Genomic DNA, 21,559 nt, shown 5'->3' on the forward strand with positions numbered 1-21,559 from the left:
GGGTATTGAAAAAAGATGGAAAAATACAAGGAAAGATGATGGACATTAAATGCAATAAATGAAAAAAATACATTATCTTCAGTTCCTCTTTGCCTGGTTCTGTAGTCATTTCAGAAAGAATCGTTAGGTTATGAGATAGATTTTATTTATTCCTGATAAAAGAGCAACGCTACATTTTTGACAAGAGTTCTTCAATATGCCACCTGAGTAGTTCTAATAACAGATAATAAAAATGAAATATGATAGGATTCCTAAGAAGATCACAGCGGTGAACCGGGGAAGCTATTTCATAGCTCTTCCTTAGGAGGTAGCCAGATTTCCTAAGGATAACAAGTAAGTTTTAATCAGTCCCTTTGCAAAGGGTGTGGGGTAAGTTTTCAGGATGTGGCTTTATTCCCATCTTAGCTGTAGGTGTTACATAAGAATCAAAGTAAAGCGAGAGGCTTATAGCTGGATGAAGGCAAACTACCTCTGGTAGCTAAGTAGCAGTGGAAAGCAATGGTGCAGGGGTAGGAAAGATGGTGAGTTTTATTGTGAGCACCAAAGGCTCTGCAGCTGCAGAAGGAAAAAGCACCTCATCATCGTGCTTCAGGGTCCAACGTCAGTGAGAAGATACTCTCTCTGCCATTAGGCAGCACCATGTTGGGAGCAAAGGGTAAAGTGTTTTCAGGCTTTCCCTTATCCTATTAATCTGTCATTACTGGAAACTAGATTTACTCAACCGTCCCGGGTCTAGTTCTTACTTTAGCTATACAGACATAAATGTGGCATTAGCTCTCTAGACTCTTGGACTGATCCTGGCTGTAGGCCCATGCCATTCTGAAGGCAGCCTGGTCTTGCACAGCCCAAATTGCCTGTTAGTTCTCCATGGATTTACATTTGCACAATGTCTGTTATGGGGTGCCATGAAAGCTGGCTGCGAAGAAGAAACACATGAGATGCTCAATGAAACCATCCTTCCATGTATCAACTCTATACATTAAGGCATCAAATCTGCTATTGCTTCTCTTAGGTCAGCTTTTGTTGGCCTTTGTCTTTTGTATTAGTTCCTCCTTGCTTTTCAAACACACTTCCACTGTCCTAACAGAGCTCCTCCACCACTAAAACCCCTACAATCAGACTGCAAAGGAGTCAGAGGGAAACTATCTTTGCTGTTGGCTGCAGCCAACAGAACAGAAATGCTGTGGAAAGTGGCAGTGATTATGCAATACATAAATCATAGGGACAGTATTTTCTCTCTTCCCTTTGCACAGATCCCATACATCACCGTGACTCAGTGCAGTTCTCCCAGTAGGGACGAATTCCAACTTCTAATGCACTTTCCATCTGATTCCTCCATGATAACAGATGGGTCGCTGTCCTGAGATATTGCATTTTGATAGTAATATATTAAATACCTCTGTGTTTCAGAAAAATTTGGTTTGGGGACCCAGCATGAATCTCATTTCAGTGGTTTGAGTTGTGCGTTTTACCACTGATGAGAGAAAACCCCTTCAGTCCAATGGCTATCATCTTGCCTCCCCTTCTCCTCTAGTATTTCTGGTTGTTTCACCACTCTTCCTAGATGTGATAAATCACATAAATTTAATTTAGAGATTATACCCCTGGCTTTGAAGGCAGACAAGGTTAGCTCACTGCTTGTAGCCTGCTAATCTTATAAAACTCCTCCGTTCCCACTTGGCTGAAACTGTTGTTGGGGAGTGAAGGGAGAGCAATATCTATTCTACAAAGTGTTTGGAACTTTGTTGGACACTTGCAGATGGCATCCTGGCCACTGTCCAAACTCTCGTACAGCTGCATAAGGGCAAATGCTGTAATGCTGAAGATTTTCATAAGCCCCACGCTATTGCAAATTCTATCTCAGCAGCACGAAGCTGGTGCTACCATTTCCAAACTCTTCCCAGCCTTTCTGATCAGTTACAAATTTCTCTCAGATACAAGATTTTCCTCAAACCTAAGTAGTTCCCATTGTACTACCTCCTTGTGCACGTTTGTTTGTGACGATTGCTGCCTTCTTTCTATGAAACTGGAAGCCAGGACTCCTTCGCTAAAGCACCACCAGCTCTGCAGAAGAGGTGCATGAGAAAGGAGAATTCCTGCTGTCTGAAGGAGAGCACTGTTTCTTGCCTGTAAGAAGAGCTTTTGGCCCCAAGCCGAGGGTTAAAAATAGTGACCAAGCACATTCTCCATGCAATTTTTCTTTTATTTATAAATTCCCTTTCTAAGGAAACATGTATCACCAGTAGGGGATTAAAATCAGCTGTTTCACGGGCATCCCAGGTGGCTGTCTTTCCTCTCTTTTCCTAATATTTCCTTTAGGCTTGGATAGTTTTTATTGGGTTTTTTTCCTCTTTGCTCTTTCCCACGCCTGAACAGTTCTTGGCTTTGGCAGGCACAGAGACAGCAGTTTTATGACATGCATTTTTTAATGTATCAAAACATACTCTTTTGATTAATTTTTTTAAAAAGCAAACTCTGCTCACTCAAGGTTAATATCTTTCCCACTTCAACTGAACATAACAGAGTTCCAGGTGTTGCTGCTGTTAAAAATCTTTAAACAAAACCCTCATCTTCAGAAATTAACAGGGCAAAACCAGCAGCTTCCTAGATATCCAAACCAAGAGATATTTCTGGACCCTTTGAGAAATGGCTCAGAGTGTTCTTCAGTGATGACAGTTTGGCATATTTGATAGACATTTATGCGAAGCTATGATAGCTGTATGAGCCCAATAGCAGCTGCCCAGATAATTCACATTAGTAGCTCCCTACAGCTCTGAGTACCGTACATACAGGAAATGTGCAGAAATCACACACTGACCTCAGACAAGCACGCAGCGTTCTCCTTACTTAGCAAGTCAGTATTTCTACATCCAACACCAAGAAGAAATTGCCTCCAGTCAAAAGCCTACATGCTCTTTGCTGGGTGACCATCTGAGATGGCCTTTAGGAAAAAACATAAGGAAGGGAGGGAGGGAACCATCACTTCAGCCAGCCCTGACCATCCAGGACTCCTCCAGATAGGGTGCCAGGGCAGTGCTGCTGCTTTGCCAGGACATCAGAGAACAAGGTGATTTGCAAGCAATTCACATACGTTCACTTTGATCTTTCTCACAAACTTGAGTAACCTCACTAGATTTTAATCAAGTTCTTTAGAGCTTTAACCTACACTTTTAATGCATTGAAGTTAGGCATCTCAGCTTGTTTCAGGCTCTACACACAAGAAGGTAACAAGTATTACACTCTTTTTTTTTTTTCCCCTTCAGTTCAATGAAGAAAATGTTGGACAAGGGGAAAACATTTTGTTTTACGATTTCTACAGTGGATTTCCCTTGGATCGACCTACTCTTACAAATACTATAACATTTTAAGAAAGATTTGAATCCGAAATGAAGGAGACTTACCAGACAGGACCAGAAGGAGCATCTCATGCACTGGAGAAGACTGTGATCAGAAGCAACAGAGAAGTCAAACTTTGCATCTTGGTAGAGTGCAGAGGACCACACAACAAACCCAGATCAACAGCATCGATAAGAGTAAAGCATGGAGGGCCTAGAAAGAAAAATCAGGACATTTTTTTTTAAAAAAACACACATCAGATTCACAGGTACAAGCCAAGGTCTCAGCTGCACAAGTAAAGAGGCATCTTAATATATTTTTAGCCTAACTTCCTAGTGAAGCGAGTGGCTGAGCACATATATATTAGCAATCCCTCTTAAATTATTTTGGAAATTTTAAACCACATTTGAAGAGGGGAGAAGAATTTCAGAGATGCCCAAATCTGACTTGTCCCACCAGGACTGGAGGCCAGGGAGAAGAGAGAATTTATTAATACTCCCACTGAAGAGAAAATACAGTGCAGGCTCAGCCCTTACTGAACACAGAAGAATTATTTTTTTTTTTAAAAAGGGGGGTCTGGACCCACATATCAAGCTCAGAGTTGTAAGCCGAGCCCAGGACACCAATCATACAATCATTTAGGTTGGAAAAGACCTTTAAGATCGTTGAGTCCAACCATAAACCTAACACAGCCAAGTCCACCACTTAACCATGCCCCTAAGTATCACATCTACGTGTCTCTTAAACAGTTCCAGGGCTGGTGACTCAATCACTTCCCTGGGTAACCAATGCACCAGAAAGACAGCTTCTAGCATCTTCCTACTGCACAGCGCACATCACTGCTGATCCGGACGCTCCCTGAGCTAGGCTCATCCCCAATTTGTTTCAGAAAAACGTTATGGATGTTGTAGGTCATTTACTAGCAAGGGAAGGATGATGCAAAAAACCCAAAGCCAATAGAGACTGGACAGACAACAGTGCATTACTAGCCAAGCATGCCGAGAAATAAACGTGACGATTTTTATCAGAGTGCATCACAGTTTTTCATGGTAGTGCACAGAACTCAGTTTTACAGCAAAATTATTCTCAGCTTCTGCTTTCTTTACTCAAAGCAGCTGATCTCTCACAGAATCCTTTGGAAAACCACTCAGCTTTGCAGCTATCATTGCTTCTTCTGTCTTCCATCCTCCTCCCTTTTTCTAGGGAGGAAAATAAGAGCTTTGCTACCTGGGGACAACTTAACCAGATCATACAACTCATTCAAGTTTTATTTGTTTCCCTTGACTTCACACTCAGCTCACCAGCAACTGGATATAATGTCACCAGCGAGGCAAGCTGAGCAACAGCTGAGACGTGGTAGCAAACTAAGGAGAATGACAGGGCTGGGAAAGCCACCGTGCCCCAGGCTCAAGAAGACCTGGACCAGGGGACCCCAGAATTCACTCAAGATAACACCTTTGCTGTACAAGGAAAATAACCTCTCTTTTCCTAACACCCTGATTATTTTTTTTTTGACATCTTCAGTGTCAATAGAAGCAGAGAAACATATAGAGTCTAACAAAACAAGCCTCTCTGCAAAACATCACATTTTCTAGTACAGCAAATCATAAACTTCACAGAGGACAAAATAAAGGAAGAGATCTCTATGAAGAAGATACCAGAAAATAGTGAAATCATCTTTTAAAAAAATATTGAAGAGAAGAAAATGAATCACGTTACATAATTTACTTTTAGATGCCTTGCAGAGAGGCTACCACAACCTCAGCACTGAAGATTCCCGTGAACCTGGAAGCAGTTACTGGCTGCATGTTATCCTGCCGCACTGAATTCCAAAGGGTGCTTGCACAGGGTGATACAGGAGGGGGAAGAGCATAAGCAGAAAAGAAACTCCTTGCCTAAAAGCCAATTCATACAGAAATATCATCTTGAAATTAACCTGTACTCATTTTTAAAGTGGAAATTTAAATAGAGTGATAATTTAAAAAAACTGGCATAAGCCTGCCTCTTGCTAGCTCAGCATTTAGAGATTTTCACCTATGGAAAGGTTCTATTTTGAGTAGGAACCCTGACAGCAACGAAGCTGAATAAGATTAAATTTGAATTAGTCAGAAAACCATCATACTTAGATGAGAACAAGCTTCTCCCAGAGTGTTTAAACTTCCTCTGAGATTTCCGAGGAAAGGACACTGCTCTGCGTTGTTTTTTATGGGAAAGTCAACAGCCTGAAGAAACATAATTATTGTTCATAACATCTATAAAAGATTTTATCAAAAAGTATCACATTGGCAGGGCATTTGAGGTTAAGCTCCTGATTTTAGTTTCCCCTTTAGCCTATTTCCAGTTGCTGGGAAAGCTCAATGAGGGATAGAAGTGTCCATGTGAACACATGCAAGTCGCAGAGCAGAAGAAAGGGAGCAGTGCTTTCCCCTGCCCCTGGAAACCACTCAGCCTTAAAAGAAACAGCCTCAGCCAGAATCCTGCGTGTTCCTGTGACTGGTCCACTTTGTGTCTGGTAAGAACAGAGCGTGTTTTAGGGCAAAGACCCCAGAAGTCAAGATCGCTTTAAAGTTAAATGTCCAGTGTTTCACAGAACCCAGCAAGGACAGCGGTGCCATCTCTTCATGCTACTTGTCTCTTTCCAAGAGGTCCCTGTGACCTTTAATTCCTCTACAGAGAGGCACCAGGGACTTCATTTTAAGCAATGCCATGAACAACTCCACCACCACAGCAGTTTCAAGTAGTGCTTCAGAGCCTAGAGCCCTCCTGAGAACCAAGAGCAGCTCTCTGGACCAGAGGGAGAATGGTACAGAGCCAGATGGGTGCTTGGTACAGCAGCAGCTAGCAGATGGTGAATAAAGAAAGGCAAGAGGACTACATAAGAAAGAGTTCACCTTCTTCATTTTGATTATATTTTTACACCCAGTCTTGCTGAATGCAATTATTTGTCCTGTTACAGAAGTACACGCTGCTCAGATGCAAGCTTCCCAGAGAAGAACTTGCACTGCTAAGTGGGTCAAAAGACTTTACTTAGAAGTCAGTAAAAATTATCACCCCAATGTGTTTTGTAGCCTAAATAAACACGAGTGACCACACACACCACCCAAGCCTCAAAAACCCCTACTACATGTAAATGTTTAACCCTATCCATAATTCTTATTACAAATCAAAGTATTTATTTTGTGAGAAATGATTCCTTCAATTTCTACCCTCAAAATACTAGTGTAAGCAAGCAGCTTACTTTTTTTTGCCGATGGGGAAACCAAGCTGCCAGAGGGATGAGGGACAAAAAAACAGGTGTGGAGCAAAATTCCATTCAAAGCAGTGATAATACTCAAAGCAACTAATTAACTGAATGCTCAAAATAATTCCATTAAGTAACTGAACACTCGAAAACAATTCCATTTCTACAGTAGCATCTGCTCCTGTGAACAGTCACATATTGAACCCCACTGAAGCTCAGTGAAGGAGATATTACTCCCATTTTACAGCTATAGATGCTGAGGCACAGAGCAGCGAAATGCTCATCATCAGATCTTGCATTTGCGTGCCCCCTCATACTCCCTTGCTTCCTCTCTAGAAAACGTGGAAAGGAGACAGGAAAACTCTTCCCAGGCAAGCTGTGCCTCTGGGTAGGTGCAGGATCAGCAAGGCAGAGCTATGATGGCTGATCACAATCAGGAGTCCTGCAGGAGAGCGGAGGACCCCTTCCAACTGCCTGAAGGGGAGACAGCTGCCAACAGCTGCTGGGGACAAAGCGCTACAAATGGTAATGCCAAAACAACCTGCACAGGGCCATAAATACACAGGGTTCATTACTGTGCAATGCCCTCAACACACAGCGCTTCAGGAGGAGCAAGTTCTATTTCTACATCGCATGCTGGATAACCTGAGAACAGTCTGAGAACAAAACTACCTGGAAACTAACTCCTTTGTGAGATTCTATGAGTGACATTTGCCTCCCAGCCAGGGCACAGCTTCAGAGCTCCTCCACTCATGCCAAGTAAGGGGCAACCATTTTCATTTAAACATATTGTGTATTTCTTTAAATAAATAATAATAAAAAAATTTTCCTTTTCCCCCCCCACCTGTTTTTTTTTTTTTAAATATGCCATCAAAATCTCTGGGTGGAATGTGCTTTCCTTTTGAAAGGAGCAAAATTCTTTGCATAGGTAGGAATCCAATTCAGTGACAGTGGAATCAGGCAGCAGTTCAACATCTTAAAGGAATATTTAGGAAATACAGGATAATTGTAAATATTGTAAATCATCTGTATTTCCAATTAAAGGATTGGGGGCGAGGGGAGCAGGTTTTGGGGAGTTTTTGTTTTAACAACATGACTCATCTGAAGAGCATACAAAGCCATCCTAAATTCCCCTTAAATTCTCAAGCCCAGTGTTTTCTACTAGCTAAACACAGCCTTAGTAAACGGGGCCATTCAACCCCATTCTAGGGACCACTAGGCTAATAGAGGTAAGTGGAGTTTAAACCAGATTAATAGATCCTAATGTCTGCACCTTGTTAACTCCAGCATTTGGATTACTCTAAAAAGGCCACCCGTATCTGCTAGCAGGGCACATGCCAGTGGGGAAATGGCTCATGGAAGACCTGAAACAAGGGCAATGACCAAAGCATACTCAACAGCTTCTAACACAAACATTGCCTGCCGTTTCCTGTAATGCCCTGATGCCACTGGGAAGTAATGATGCAGCCAGGCAGAGGACAGGAGACGCCAGGAGGCTTCAAGAGCTCCAAAGAGACAGCAGGGGACCCTGTGGATTGATCTTAGTTGCCATCATGCCTGAAGCATCCCAACCCTCTGCAGCAGCTCCTGCCGGTAGTGCTGGGCCATCACAAGTACATACAAGTGCTTATCTCTCTGCCAGCACAGGTCACTCTCTGGGTCTTGGTCCTTTATCCCCAAGTTCAATGACACCCACCCACGCTGAAGCGATCGCTGCAGCTGTGGTCAGCAGCGCTATGTCTCCTGTGTGCAGGTAATAACTAACTACTATGGTATTAACTCTCAAGAGACATAATAATCCCTATAAACTTCGTTTTCCTCCATTCCAGGAGAAATTTATTTGGCCTGGCCTTTTTCTAGCAAGTATTTAGCATCCTGTGTGCACATATTTAAAAAGAATTCCTAACAAATCACTCAACTGAAAATAATTTCCCCCGAGGAGGGAGCGAGAGAACAAACACGCGCCAGATGTGAGTCACACTGTTCACTGCACTCCTGGAAGGCACTCGGATACTGTGATGCTGAAAACAGTGGAGGAATCGAGGTGGGACACAATTAGCCATGTTGTATTAAATTGATTTTTATTCAGTTTTCCTACCAGGTTCATTGCTGCAAAAACAGAAGGAATGAGGTTTCATGAAGTGATTTACAAGGTGAGGGGATGGCAGAACAAGGTAAAGAAAAGTACTAGTACCAGTCTTCTTGTTTATATTCATCTTTGCTCTGTTTCAAAACTTTTACATACCAACAGCTTTGTATGTGAATTTCTGGTTATTGCTATAAAAATATTTCTGCTACTTTTTTTGTATCTACTCTGTGGGAGTTTAGTTTTTACTGGTCTTAGATGAAAAGGTTGCAGTTAATGTTGTCTAACAGATAAGATTTGGGAAAGCTATTCACACGAAACTGCTTTCCATTAAACTGACACAATATTATTGAAACAATGAAAAAAATGGATTTTTTTGAATTTTTGCTTTGGGATTTTTTCTGTTATTTTGGAACGCTGACATTTCACTTATTTGCAACACTTCCACTTTTCTATTTTTACATGAAAACATCACAAAATCAATTACAAATAAAACTTCTGTTGAAGATTATTCTTTGGGGCAAATTATGAGATTGAATTAAAATATTGTTTTACTGTAAATCAAGATTACAACAGAACAAATCCACATTTGGAAATACCATGGGTTAACATAGAAAGGGTAAGAAAACTTGATTGTAAAGAAAATAATAAAATAAGGAAACTCAAAAATGCCTGATTTTCCACAAGGAAAAATTTCAGAAAGTATTTTGTAGGAATTTGGGGTGAAAAATAATGAAACATCAATACTCCCTGTGAATAAGACCTACGTAAATCATTCCTCTGTTCCTTGATACATGACAACACAGAGGAAAGATGTACATTAGGGTGCTGGCCTGGAATATGGGACATTTCTATTCAAATTTCCAAATGGACAGAGATTTCTGGTTTGACTATGGGCTTTTCTATGTCTCAGTCACCAAGGCTGTGAAATGCAATAAGAAAACACACTGCCTGTTCCCTACTACACTTGCTATGATAATAAGGTGGCATAAGAATTCCTTGGATATATGCCAGTTCCTTCTAGCCACACTCACCTGCTCCCAACAGTAAAATGTTTACTGATAATAATTACAAGCTGAGATTATCAAAGCTGCCTGGGGGATTGGGATGCCCATGGGAACTGGCAGCACAGAAGCTCTCCGCCTATGGATTTTGCTGAAACTCTGATTGATTTTGCCACTCCACCCCAGCAACATTTCAAATGCATGCATGCAGAACAGCAAGAATATTTACAAAGGTAACATCTTCGTGGTGGCTAGGCAGAGAATCCCGTTGTGCTAGGGGTTTTATAAACAGAGTAAATAAGAATGCTTGCTCCAAAAAAAACCTGTATTGCGGTTCAGGCATGCACCTTTGAGCAGGGACAGTTCCCCACTACCTCCATGCAGAAAATTTGCAACTTTGAAGCACTTGAAGGGTCACATGAATTCCAACAGCCTGTTCACAGGACACTGCTCTACAACTATGAAAGTAACTTCTTCCTGCTCCTTTCCAAAAATCAAATCTCAGTCCAAATTCCCTATGCAGAGAAAAAGCCTTTGTAGATTATCACCTTCTCCATCAACAGAATTGTTGATGCTGGTTTTGCAGCTGATAAGCTAATCAGCTGTTGTCCAGCCAGATGAGATTTTCTGTCAGGTGGAGGTACAGAAAGTTTTCCAATGAAGAGCAGCAGTGTGGGGAGGGCACTGACTTACAGCACTGTCCTTTGCTAGAATAAAAGCTTTCCTGAGGAATAAGTGTCAAACTAGTCATGCCCAGAGGTGGAGAAACTGTTGCTGTTGCCTTGTGGTTTTATTCTGACCCTTTAGCCTTCCCCAAACCCAGTGGCTATAGACAGAGCACAGCCTAGAAGAAAACTCCTCCTGCCAGAGGTGAAGGGAGGGATGCTGAAAGGGAGAGGAGGGCCAGCAGCACATCCCCAGCTGCGACAGAGATTTTTCACTTTTCACACATGTGAATCCTGGCTCAAATCTTCAGCAACAGCCCAAGCTTTAGCTACCTCAGAGGCCGATTTCCTACCAGTCCTGGAAGAAACGAGGGGCCCAGTGCCCCTCAGAGAATGAGAGGGCTCCAGGTTTATAAACCAATTCGTCTGAAGAGAGCTTTCCACCACAGACCCGCCCCACTCAAGATGATCTGGATGGTACATCAGGCATCATTAACCCTGTGCCCCGGGCATGGGCACAAGCCAGTCACACTGTTCACTACAGTCTTTGTCAAAGACATGAAAGCTGTCGGAGCTTTGTGTTCTGTTCTGACACTCAGGTACCTTGACCCTCCTTTTGCACTGTGGCTATTTCAGTTTAATGGAGAGGGAAAGCTCTCCCACAGCTGCAGATGCCTTTTAATCCAATTTTTATATTTCCTATTCTTTCATTATTGCTATGGATTCTGGAAGCTTCTTGCTGCAGTTACACAGCCCTCTGATTTTGGAGGCAAGGAAGCTTTATCCAGGGCAGCAAGTGAACAAATAAATCTAGTGCTGCTTTGACCAAAGAAGGGAGGAGAGGGAGAAGGCTGGAACTAGACTGTTCATCCCAGCCTTGTCTCCTACTTTGCTTCTCCTCCCTCCAAGCCAGACCCCAGGGAAGGCTCATGTTCACCATCTCTCCTCTGCTTTTCTTGCAGAGCACACAGCAAAAGCAAAGCCCTCCCCTTCTGTGTAGGAGCAATTTGTTTACACTTCCCAGCCTCTCAGAGGGTAGGAGAGGGATGATATCCTCTCTTTGTTCTTTATTGCTTGGGAAATTTGCATAAGAAGAGACTCTTTGTTATTTAAACACTCATCTGCTCCCACTGCTTAGTCTCATTTTGAAGTCATAATCCTCTATTAGCCACGTGTCAATCTCAGTGCTGGAGGGATGCCCTGGAGGTCAGACTGCAGTTCAGGAGCCCAGGTTTGAGCCTACATGTGCATGGGAATCTGCAGGCTTAAAGGTCCTCCTTCTGAAATTTAAAGGTCCTCCTTCTGAAATAGGCGGGTGTAAAGCCTGGGACCAATTCTGGTATCACTACTGCTGTGCCAGAGCCAGGCGAAGTCCAGTGCAGTGACAAGCAAGGCTGTCCCCTAGCTGGCAGGGCACTGGGCAATCGCCCATCCCCAGCCAGCCACCCCAAAGAGCTTCAGAGCAAGGTGCACCCAAAGCATCGGGGACAGCCGGTGCCGGACACAGCACCCATAAGCTCGAAGCGGGTCTTTCATTACCTCAATGACCTTGTTCAGACCGAGAACAAGCCAGGAGCATTACTGGCCAGATCTAAAGACGTCTTCCCCAGCACAAGCAAGAACTTCATTTTCCTCACACGTAGACAGGAGCGAGGAGCAACTCCTTTGAAATCAGTGGCATGAAGTCAGTGAGAGAAATCAGACCCCCTGAGTGCTGATGGAAGCAGCAAAAGTTTCCAGATTACATTTTTAATACCTAGTAAATATTTATTCTGTATTTCATTTCACATAGGAACACTGAATAAAGTCGATTTTCAATATACAACAGCAACAGACTCAGTCCTGCTACAAGGAAATGAAATGGTCTTGTTATGGTATCTGGGAAACCTTTTTTCAACTAAGGAAGGAACACAGAGAGCTTAATTAAATACGTTAGTAATCACAAGGTAGTTAAATGTCAATTGGTCATTAAAATATGGAGTGTAATAAAAGCCTAAATAATTGTTGAATTTTGAACATAAGTGTATGCAGCAGCATGGGTAAAGTATTTTCTGTTAAAAGGTGGCGATTTTCTTCTGAAAAACTGCCACCATTTTATATTTTTCTGGTTTAAATTTTCATTAAGATTTCTAGAGCCTTCTGCCAAAATCATTGTCAGAGTCCTGGTCTTGAATTAATATTATTATACCATGTCTGACATACCTTATTTCTGAAAATAAAAACCATTAAAGTAGCATTTGCTTTTGCTAAAAATTTTGCAGAAATTTTCACTAGAATCTAATTCTGAAAATTCAGAATAAATTTTAATTTCTTCATAGAATTGTTGCTCCTCTTTTGACTAGTGTTATTTATATTGTTTATGGCATCTAAAAATCCCCTTCTCTAGACCACTGTCAGGACGGAGTTTGATCATCCCAAAGAAGAGTGGATTGTTTCTAAAAGCAGCCCATGGCATCATGGATAATTTCATCTGACATGAAGCCACAGTCTCTGTGACTTCAGTTGTGGGTAGCAAGAGCCTCTAGGATGGGGGCTATAGAAGCACACAAAGAAAGGGATTTTAATGACTGGTGGTTATTCAACAATTCTTTCCAATTCTACTACACACACAGAGGGGGTTTTGGGGGAAGGGGAAAATAACCAAAAACAACCAACCATCACAAACATGTTGGCTTTTCAGGTGATTTATTTAGGACCAAAGAAAACTGCCAGCCTGGAATTGACTTCTAGCTGTCTGCAAGCAAATGCAACATGGGAAATGCCAGTGCAACACATAGTCCCAGAACAGCCCTTTATCCACATTGTCCCACTTTGCAGAAGACATTTTTCCTCATAAGACGAGGTACTTACATGGTCCAAGTGTCCCCAGTTAACCTCAGAGACAACAATCCACCCGTGGAGTGCATTTGAACAAGTTGGAGCTAGAGCAACAGTTTAGTAGCACCAGTCCATGAGGAAATCTTGTCCATCCCCTCTCATTTTTGTACTTTACATTACACATAATCTTTTAATCTTCTGCTGAGTTTTTGTGAATTTGCCATTTGTGAGGATTTATCCCCATTTTCAAGTAGGGTATAAATAACATCCTGTCAGAAGGGGTTAATAATACAAAAGAATACTTAAAGGACTGGACAAAAGCTACACAACATATCCTGCTTTCTGATTTACTATCAGCTGATCTAACCACTAGTGTTCACTGCTTCTAAAATACCAAACAAACCATGAAATTAAAAATCCCCTGTGCCCTACCTTTAGTACACCGAAGAAATCAAAGGATCCCTACAGGGGCTTAATTCCTTACTGGTAAAGGGAAATAGCTTTTATTTGAAAATGCTTTTTGAAGGAAAAATCCTGTATTTGGCATGAGGAGGGAAAAGAAAAAAAAAAAAAAAAGATAGCTTAGCTGTTGTGATTTAGTTTAAAATATACCAAGTTATAAAAGGTACAAGCTTGGCATTGCTCCTTCAGAAGTTAAATATTTCTGACCCATGGAAAAAACCCGAAAATCTAAGAACATCTTGATCCCAAAGGTAATCCTAAATTATTTTGGATTTTAGGAGTCACATAATGGCAGTAAATTTTCAATGCTGTAAAGTGACTAAAATGGAAACCTGAAACACAATTAAACCTCCCGATGCCTGGCCCCAGGCAGCCCAAACACGGTCTTTCTTTTTGACTGGGTGGCTTATCCACTTTTATCAATCATGCCCATTTCCACGTTCAGTCTGGTCCAGTAATTAAGAACGTGTTTCTACCTTCACACAGTGTTGCTCTGTTTCCCTGCATCTTGCTTCATGCACGAGGTATGCATGAAAGTATAGGTATATACATATATATATATAGGTAGCATATATACGCATATCGGTAGCGATGCTGATAGCCGGGCCTGTCTAAGCGTGGGGTGCAGCTGCTTCTGTTCTCATTAAGTCAAACCTATGTCCTGGCCTCTACTGGTGTGTACTGGATGGACATAGGCAGGATGCTCAGGGAAACAGAAATTACTTTTAATACAGAGAACTTTCTTGCATCAAAGGAAACAGAATTTTTTCACCAAAAAAAAAATTCAACATGATAAATAACCCAAATCCATTGTGGAAGGAGGCAATAAATGCAGATCTCCGGCATCCACCTCCTGATGTGCAAGTAAAATCAACTACCTACCAGATCTGCAAATGCCTCTGGCTGCTCTGTAGGCTTTAAGTTCCACGCCACCACTAATGACTGCGAGGAAGAGTTTTGTTTGAAAACACTATGTCTAACTTAATCTTGCTCCCACATTTGAACAAGGCAGGACTCCGTAATTTCCTGACCTCTGCTGCTATTCAGGGCTGATGCACCGCTTGGAGCCTTCAGTGTCACGTAGGGACTGGACTTGACACATCCGAATGACCCACAGAAACCTGACATAGAAAAGGCTCAAAAACATCAGATCAAGCTGATTTAATTGGGAGAGAAAGGGGACACCACTGAGTTGAAAAGATTTGGGGGCAGAAGCTCAGTGGTTGGCCACACAGTAAATAAGGATAAAGCAAGGAGGGTGATGTAACTGATGTTTCACATGGGTCAAGGAAAGTGCCGTTATGTTGCAGATCATGCCCTGGGATAGCCCTTTCACGGCTGTGTTTTATACATGCCTGTGGGATTTAGCATGTGCATTTAACTGTTTTAAGAGCTTTGGGATCTCCTAGGAAGGTTTCATGCTACCAAAAGTCATTAAAAGAACTACTCAGCACACCCATATGTCAAAGGATTGCACAGCAAAATACCCAGTTGAACTACAGGCAAGGACAGAAATCTAGTCTATTTTTCCATCATCATGGGTGCATAAATACCGTGCAAGTTTACATGCAGACTCGGACATTACCTATTCCAGTTATACCTCCTCCATCTGAGTTTAGGAGAATTACTATGTTGTCACTTGACAAGCTTGTAGATCGCTTGTAACCCAAGGTGTATTTGTGATGTGCCTATGATTGAAAACCAAAACCATCAATCCCCTCCAGTGACCAGCTCAGTCCAAGAGGAAACCTGAAGTGAGCCAGACTACAGGCACTCCACAGAGCACCACAAAGCTAATACCTGCATAGAAAGAATTAATACTGAAACAAATAAAGAAGTCTGGTTTAGCTGTGTAATGTTGAAATATTAATACTGTTGGCAGAGAGAGTACATGAACCTATTATTTTGCAAAGTGTGACTAAATATAGCGAAGGCAAACATTGAATAAGTAACTCGAGAATGCAGTTCTTTAACTGGATTTTTATGAGGCCTGTTGCCAGACACACAGATTGCTTATTCCATTCTGCTTCTATAGCTGGAACAGATTTTCCATAAACGACCTGTTAGGCAGTTTTTAAGTGTAGGGAAAATGTATTTTGAAATCCTAGATAACTTCATTTCTAACTACGAAGGCGTATCTACCGAGTTGAGAAATAGGAAACATGGTTGGTTTCATCAGTGGAAGAGGTTTGACTTCAGGATCTACAGAGAGTGAAATATAGCAGAATTGTTCTGAATTAACTTCTTACAACAGTAAGGCCAAGAGAACTTGACAAGAGAGCCCCAGACTAAACTAGTATGAAACAGAGTAGCTCCACATAACTACCACCACCGATACAATTTTCTGTGTACGTCTTTCTCCCTGTATTGCTTGCACATAAAATCTTGCATGAAGGGATCTCTGCAAAGTATGCAAGAAATAAGACATATTTGTCATTCCATCCCCATATTTATTGTTAATCTAAATTCCTTTTGAGGAGGGAAAACATCAATTGCAGAACAAGGAAAAGCAGAAAGTCAAATCTCATTATGCAATCTGTGAAAAATGCCTTGATCAATGCAATGGAGCCTTAACAATTGCATAGAGTTAAATAATTCTCGGCATCTCGGCAAGTGCTAAATTCATTTGGCACACCCTTGAATTTCAAAAGAATTCATAAAAGAGAAGAACTAACACAACAGTGGACACAGCCTATCAGGTTATCAGTGACTCGAGCCATACGCTTTAAGCAGGCATTAAAGGCTGCATACATCAGACAATAAGCTAACAACATTGTTTTCTTTCATGTTCCAGACTGCAGGCAAAGGACTGGGATTCAGTTCCCTCTTCTACTTAATGGTATTTGAAGTCGCAGTTCTCAAGAACACATCAAACCACCAAGCAAGCCACAAATGCCCCAGGGCTCTTGCTCTCCAGATGTGGCATCTGGGCTGCCCATAATATGCCAGACTGCCCGATGCAGGGAAGAGACATGCTTTCTCCCTTGCTGAATATTTAAGTGTTGTACATGAAGTACAACTACTGAGGCAGGAGTTCTCACCTTCGTTCACACAGACGAAAACTCTGCTTACGTCCTCACTAGCGAGGAAGTCTTCTGTAAAACAATTCAAGCAGGTTTGAACCCATTCAGCCAGAGGAAAGGATCGAAATTAAGCCTCTCCAACCATAGGCAGGGCGGCTGTAAGGAAAAACTGCATTTTAAAGTAATCTTCTACATGAATAGAAATGCTCAAGTAATTACATAATGATCAAAGATGCATTTCAAGGGTTTAGGGTTTTTTTTTCCCTTTTCTTACAATGACAGTGAATAAAAGAGGATTTTGTCAAAAGTGGAATTTTGTAAATTTGCATAAGCCTGTAAGAGTACACAGCTGTTTGGCCACAAGGATTTGGCATTTGCTTCTACAGAACAGAAGAAAGCTCACTATGTATACAGCCAGTTCCACACACTTTTGTTGTTGTTTGCCTGTTTTAATTGTTTGCTGCTAACCACAGACAATACTCTGCATGGATGGACCTGCAGACTGTCTCTGTATAGCCATTTTTATATTCTTAAATCAGCAGCAAATATGATGGGTTGGGAAATACCAGGAAACTGATGTACTCCTTGCTGGAAGATGGAGTTTGTAGACTGTGATCCTGCAACGGAGTTGTAGGGCCATTTCTGCCATTCACCCTTAATCAGGCCAGAAGTCCACAAAGCCATGTGGGCTAGTTTTAAGTTAAAGCAACACAAAATGGCCACGTGTGATCTTGAGAGGTTCAAAGAGGACCTGTGACTGCTGCTGTTTGAACACAGGCCACCTACATCCCTCATTTTCACCATGACAGAGACTTCCTCCCCCCTTCACCTGGGGAAATATAAAGCAGAAGATTACAGCTATTACAACCACCTCTCGTTTGAACCAAAGTTCAAAACTTGTCTTCTTTAATCAATCTTCCAGCAAACTAAGAGGGCTGTAAATTTCACTTTCATGGAATCAAAGCACTAGGGCTAAATCAGAGTTTTTCCCTCTGATACCTTTCTCAAAGCAAAGCACAAGTGAAGGAACTCAGATGAGAAAGTTAACTGAGCTGACGACACAAGCCACAGCACTTTGAGGAAAGCAAAAGGCAAGAGGTAGTAAAACATCTTGGCTCTAATACCATAAGCTGGCGAAGCACTTTCGGCAGTCAGATACAATGAATATTCAGTAATCTCTGGGTATCGTGGCATAGCAAAGTGCTTCTGTCAGGGGAGCCATTTCTGTGGCTGAGGTGAGAAAATAATAGATGTCCACTTGGCAGAGGTAGCCACAGACATGTTAACTCAGAGCACATAGGTCTCCCTGGGTAGTATCCAGCTGGAGATTATTAATGAGTCTATTAATGAGTGTTTCTACTGCAATGGAGTAGGGAAGATTTTAGCCTACGCATTGCAAGTAACCCTCAGGATCAGAAGTTCAAGAGAAAAAAGAAAAGGAACATTCATAAACAGGAATAAGAGCAGAGACTCATCTAAATATATTGTGCTATTATACAACACCCACAAACATACATGGAAACGCCTTTTTTTCTTCCACAGAGCCAGTCACAGACAGTAAAGAGCTCACAAATGCACAAACAGAAAGATAGTTTCATAAATACTGCTAGCATGAAACCATCTGAAATAGCCAATTTCTTTCACCACCTTCATAATAGTCCAGACATAATTTAGTCTGGATTTCTTCCAGTCCAGATTCACTAATGATACCACGGACTATAAATGGCCCTTCAAACAGCAAGAGTAATGGGTAGCACAAGACCTGGTCAAAGGGAACAGTTTGCAAACAATTTGTGGATCTGTGTCAAATTTAAGGGCATATTGTAATAATTTTGGACATTTACTAAAGTTGAAGAAAGCAAAAAAAGTGCTTGCCTCTACAGATTTAAAGAACTAAGTTCATTCTTTATGTTGTCATGATTTAACTCTACACAACCGTTTTATTCCTACTTTTATTGTATACCCAAGCATACCTCTCCCACAGAAAGCACTTATCTAGCTGTTGAATTCCCAGAAGTCCAAGGTAATGGATCATATGTGAATGGAGACTGAAGAAAAAACTGTGTTTATTAGTTTCTGATGGGCTGCAGTAGGAACTTGATTAGAAAATAACAACCGTCACACAGTACCTGGCAGAAGTTTGTAACTCAGTGTCCTGTCACTTGCAGCCAAAGCAGACGAGACATATCCAATCCTACAGAAAATAAAGATGTTCAGGACTCAGCCACCTTCTCCCCCTGTACAGTACCACACTACTGCTATGTTTTCTGCCATTCCTCTCTATCCCATATGATTCCTTTGCATAGTGGCTGCATGGCAGCCTTGCCTGTACTACTGCAAGGCTCCAGGTGTTGGTCAACCCTCTCTCATTTCTCGCTTGCTGTCCTGAGCTGCAAAATCTGTGCTTTCCAGAGGGTGAACAAGCTCCTTGACTGCTGTAACATGTCCTCTCTAGATGCTTGGCCCAGTAGATGAAATAGCAGGAGTTACAGGTGCTTGATACGCTCAGCTCTACAGAAGTTCAGCACTCAGTTTCTTCTGTACTCTCCCCCACTAGTTTGCAACCATCTCATGACTTTAGCCTTGTTTGTATTGCACTGGTCCTTCTTTCTTCCTCTTCCTTTCTTTTGGTATCAATCAGCTCTTAACCTCATCTTCTCTAAAGGAAATATAAGAAAGCACCGAGTCATGCTCTGCTTTCCTGGAGAAGACAGACATTTTCTGCATTACTCTCCATTAATCTGCAAGCATTGCACAGAACTGGACCAACATAAACCATCCTTCCATCAGCTCAAGCACATCCCCAGAGGCTGGGATATTTGTCGTTAAAGATAGCTGTTATCAATAAGAAACTTGTCTCCCTTCCCCCTCACTGTACTCAGAGCATCTCTGGAAGCAGCTCAGTGCTGCAGAGAGACATGACTTCAGAGAGCAAATTGATTAGAAGAAATTTTATGTTAAAGCAGGGATGAAGAGGAGGGACAGGGAGAGACTAGAGGCATCTGCAGGATTCTCCCGGGACCACACAGGGGGATGTCTGAGCTAGTGCTGTACACAGTCCCTGCAGTGGTGCCTCTGCAGAGCACCAGGTGAGTTCCACAATGCAGCAATCCACCCTGCCAAGCCTCCTGCCTGGCAGCTCCCTGCAGCACAGACGTGTCTCCAAACAGAAAGATGTATCCACCACCACAAAAACTAGATCTCACCAAGTCGTCTTAACATTAAGCATCTGAGAGGTAGAGACAGAAAGCTTTTCCTTGCTAATACATTTGCTGAGCTGCAAGATATCCTGAGAAAGAAGAGGACTGAACTGCAAGCTCAAGGTGCTGGACTAACACCAGTGCACTAGGGTAGGGTTCACATCTCTCAAGTCTGTAAGTACCAGGGATGTGCAAAATAAGAGGCTTCCTCCACTCCAGCACCACGTGGTTAGCACAGAGACCATTCCACAGAAGCATCGAGTGTGACATACTCCATCATTGGCAGCTGCCAGGCTGCGGGTACGACCTTTTCTGTCCTACACACTAGAGGATTAAACCCATCTGAGGACAGTGAAGAGTGTTTCAGACACGTGCAAGGGAACTCTCTAAGGACCTTAGTATATCTATTTGGGCTGCCTGAGAGGTCTTCATTGCTGTCATTACCCACGCTGTGTAGACCCACAAGAACTCAGGTAACGTCTGCACAGCTTTGTTACACAGTCCTACCTACCACAATGCTGGAGTTCTCTGGCAGCCAGTGGACCTGTGCTACAGTCCCATCCTCTCCCAAAGGACAGAGGCACTCAGAAAGGCACCACAACACACAAGCTGGCACACAGCAGTCCTGTCAATGCAGCAAGCGTGGACACTAGCACCAAACTGCTGCAAAAACGTCTGACGGCTAGCAAGATCCAAGCAAGTTAATTTAAAGCTGTCTATGCTGCAGCACGGATATATCCAGAGAAGCAGCACCACAGGGAAATGTATGCAGTGTTGACACCATCTAGGAGGATGGTGAATGGTGAAGTAGCTGCTCCATTTCTGTGCAGGACGGCCTCAAATGCAGGATTCACATCCAGCAAACAATAAAAAGAAGGCAAAAAAAGTACGGGACTGTGTGTTGCTGATTTATCTGCAGCCTGCACATTAACAGCATCTTCTCTGGAGCCCTTTTAGCCTACCAAATGGTTCTGGCTCATACACAACCTCTCCTTTCCTCCAAAGGGAGGAGGAGGAAGGAATGAGAGGGAACATCTGTGGCTAGGCCAGGGTTTTACAGTGCAACTAGGACAGGGAAGTAAAGCCAATAAGAGCCATCAGTGCTGGCAGCATCAGAGGCAGCATCAGATCTTTGGTGGAGACTCTTTTGTAGTGGACAAATAGAGAACATGCCAGTGAGGAGCTGTCAGGTCAACACCCTACATCCCTGTTATGAGGGATATTAGGCACCCCCAAGCCATACCAACAGGTACGCAACAAGTTAACAGACCTGAACAAGAGCTGTCTTGGTTCACTTGCTAAGACTCTGTTGCTTGTGAAATGAAACACTATAGATCTAGGATGATGAAGGACAAAACACAGCAGACAGTGTCATAAATCCTCTATAAAGGTGCCTGAGTACTTAGATGCTATCAATGTACTCTCAATCTCAGTGGAAGAATCATGCCTTCAAACGTGAGGGTTCAGCAAGGTTACCATGGGAAATTCCAATAATCCTCTCTGAAAAGCCTCAGAACCGTAAGCTCAGGAGAAGACCACAATGAATTATACAAGAAAAACTTCTGTAAATGACTCAACAGTCCTGCTGAGAGGCCATATCTACAGCAGTTTCAAATCACACTAGAAGTTCAACTGACAAAGCAACTTCCTCGAAATTCACTTCCATGGAGACAGGCTGGTGTCTCCAAGCACCACAGACAACAGAAAAAACACTGAGCTGTACGT

General features: G+C 42.3%; 1 long non-coding RNA gene across 5 annotated transcripts in view; it reads right to left on the reverse strand.

The window, feature by feature from the left end:
- Positions 1 to 21,559, reverse strand: part of LOC114010586 (uncharacterized) — a 196,695-nt gene that overhangs the window by 99,112 nt on the left and 76,024 nt on the right. For all 5 annotated transcript variants that reach the window (XR_008748489.1, XR_003552066.2, XR_008748488.1 and 2 more), the window contains one exon: positions 3,402 to 3,549. This is a non-coding gene — a long non-coding RNA (uncharacterized LOC114010586). The remainder of the gene's footprint in view (positions 1 to 3,401; positions 3,550 to 21,559) is intronic.

This window comes from Falco peregrinus, chromosome 8 (assembly GCF_023634155.1).
Source record: "Falco peregrinus isolate bFalPer1 chromosome 8, bFalPer1.pri, whole genome shotgun sequence".
NCBI classification, from domain to species: Eukaryota; Metazoa; Chordata; class Aves; order Falconiformes; family Falconidae; genus Falco; species Falco peregrinus.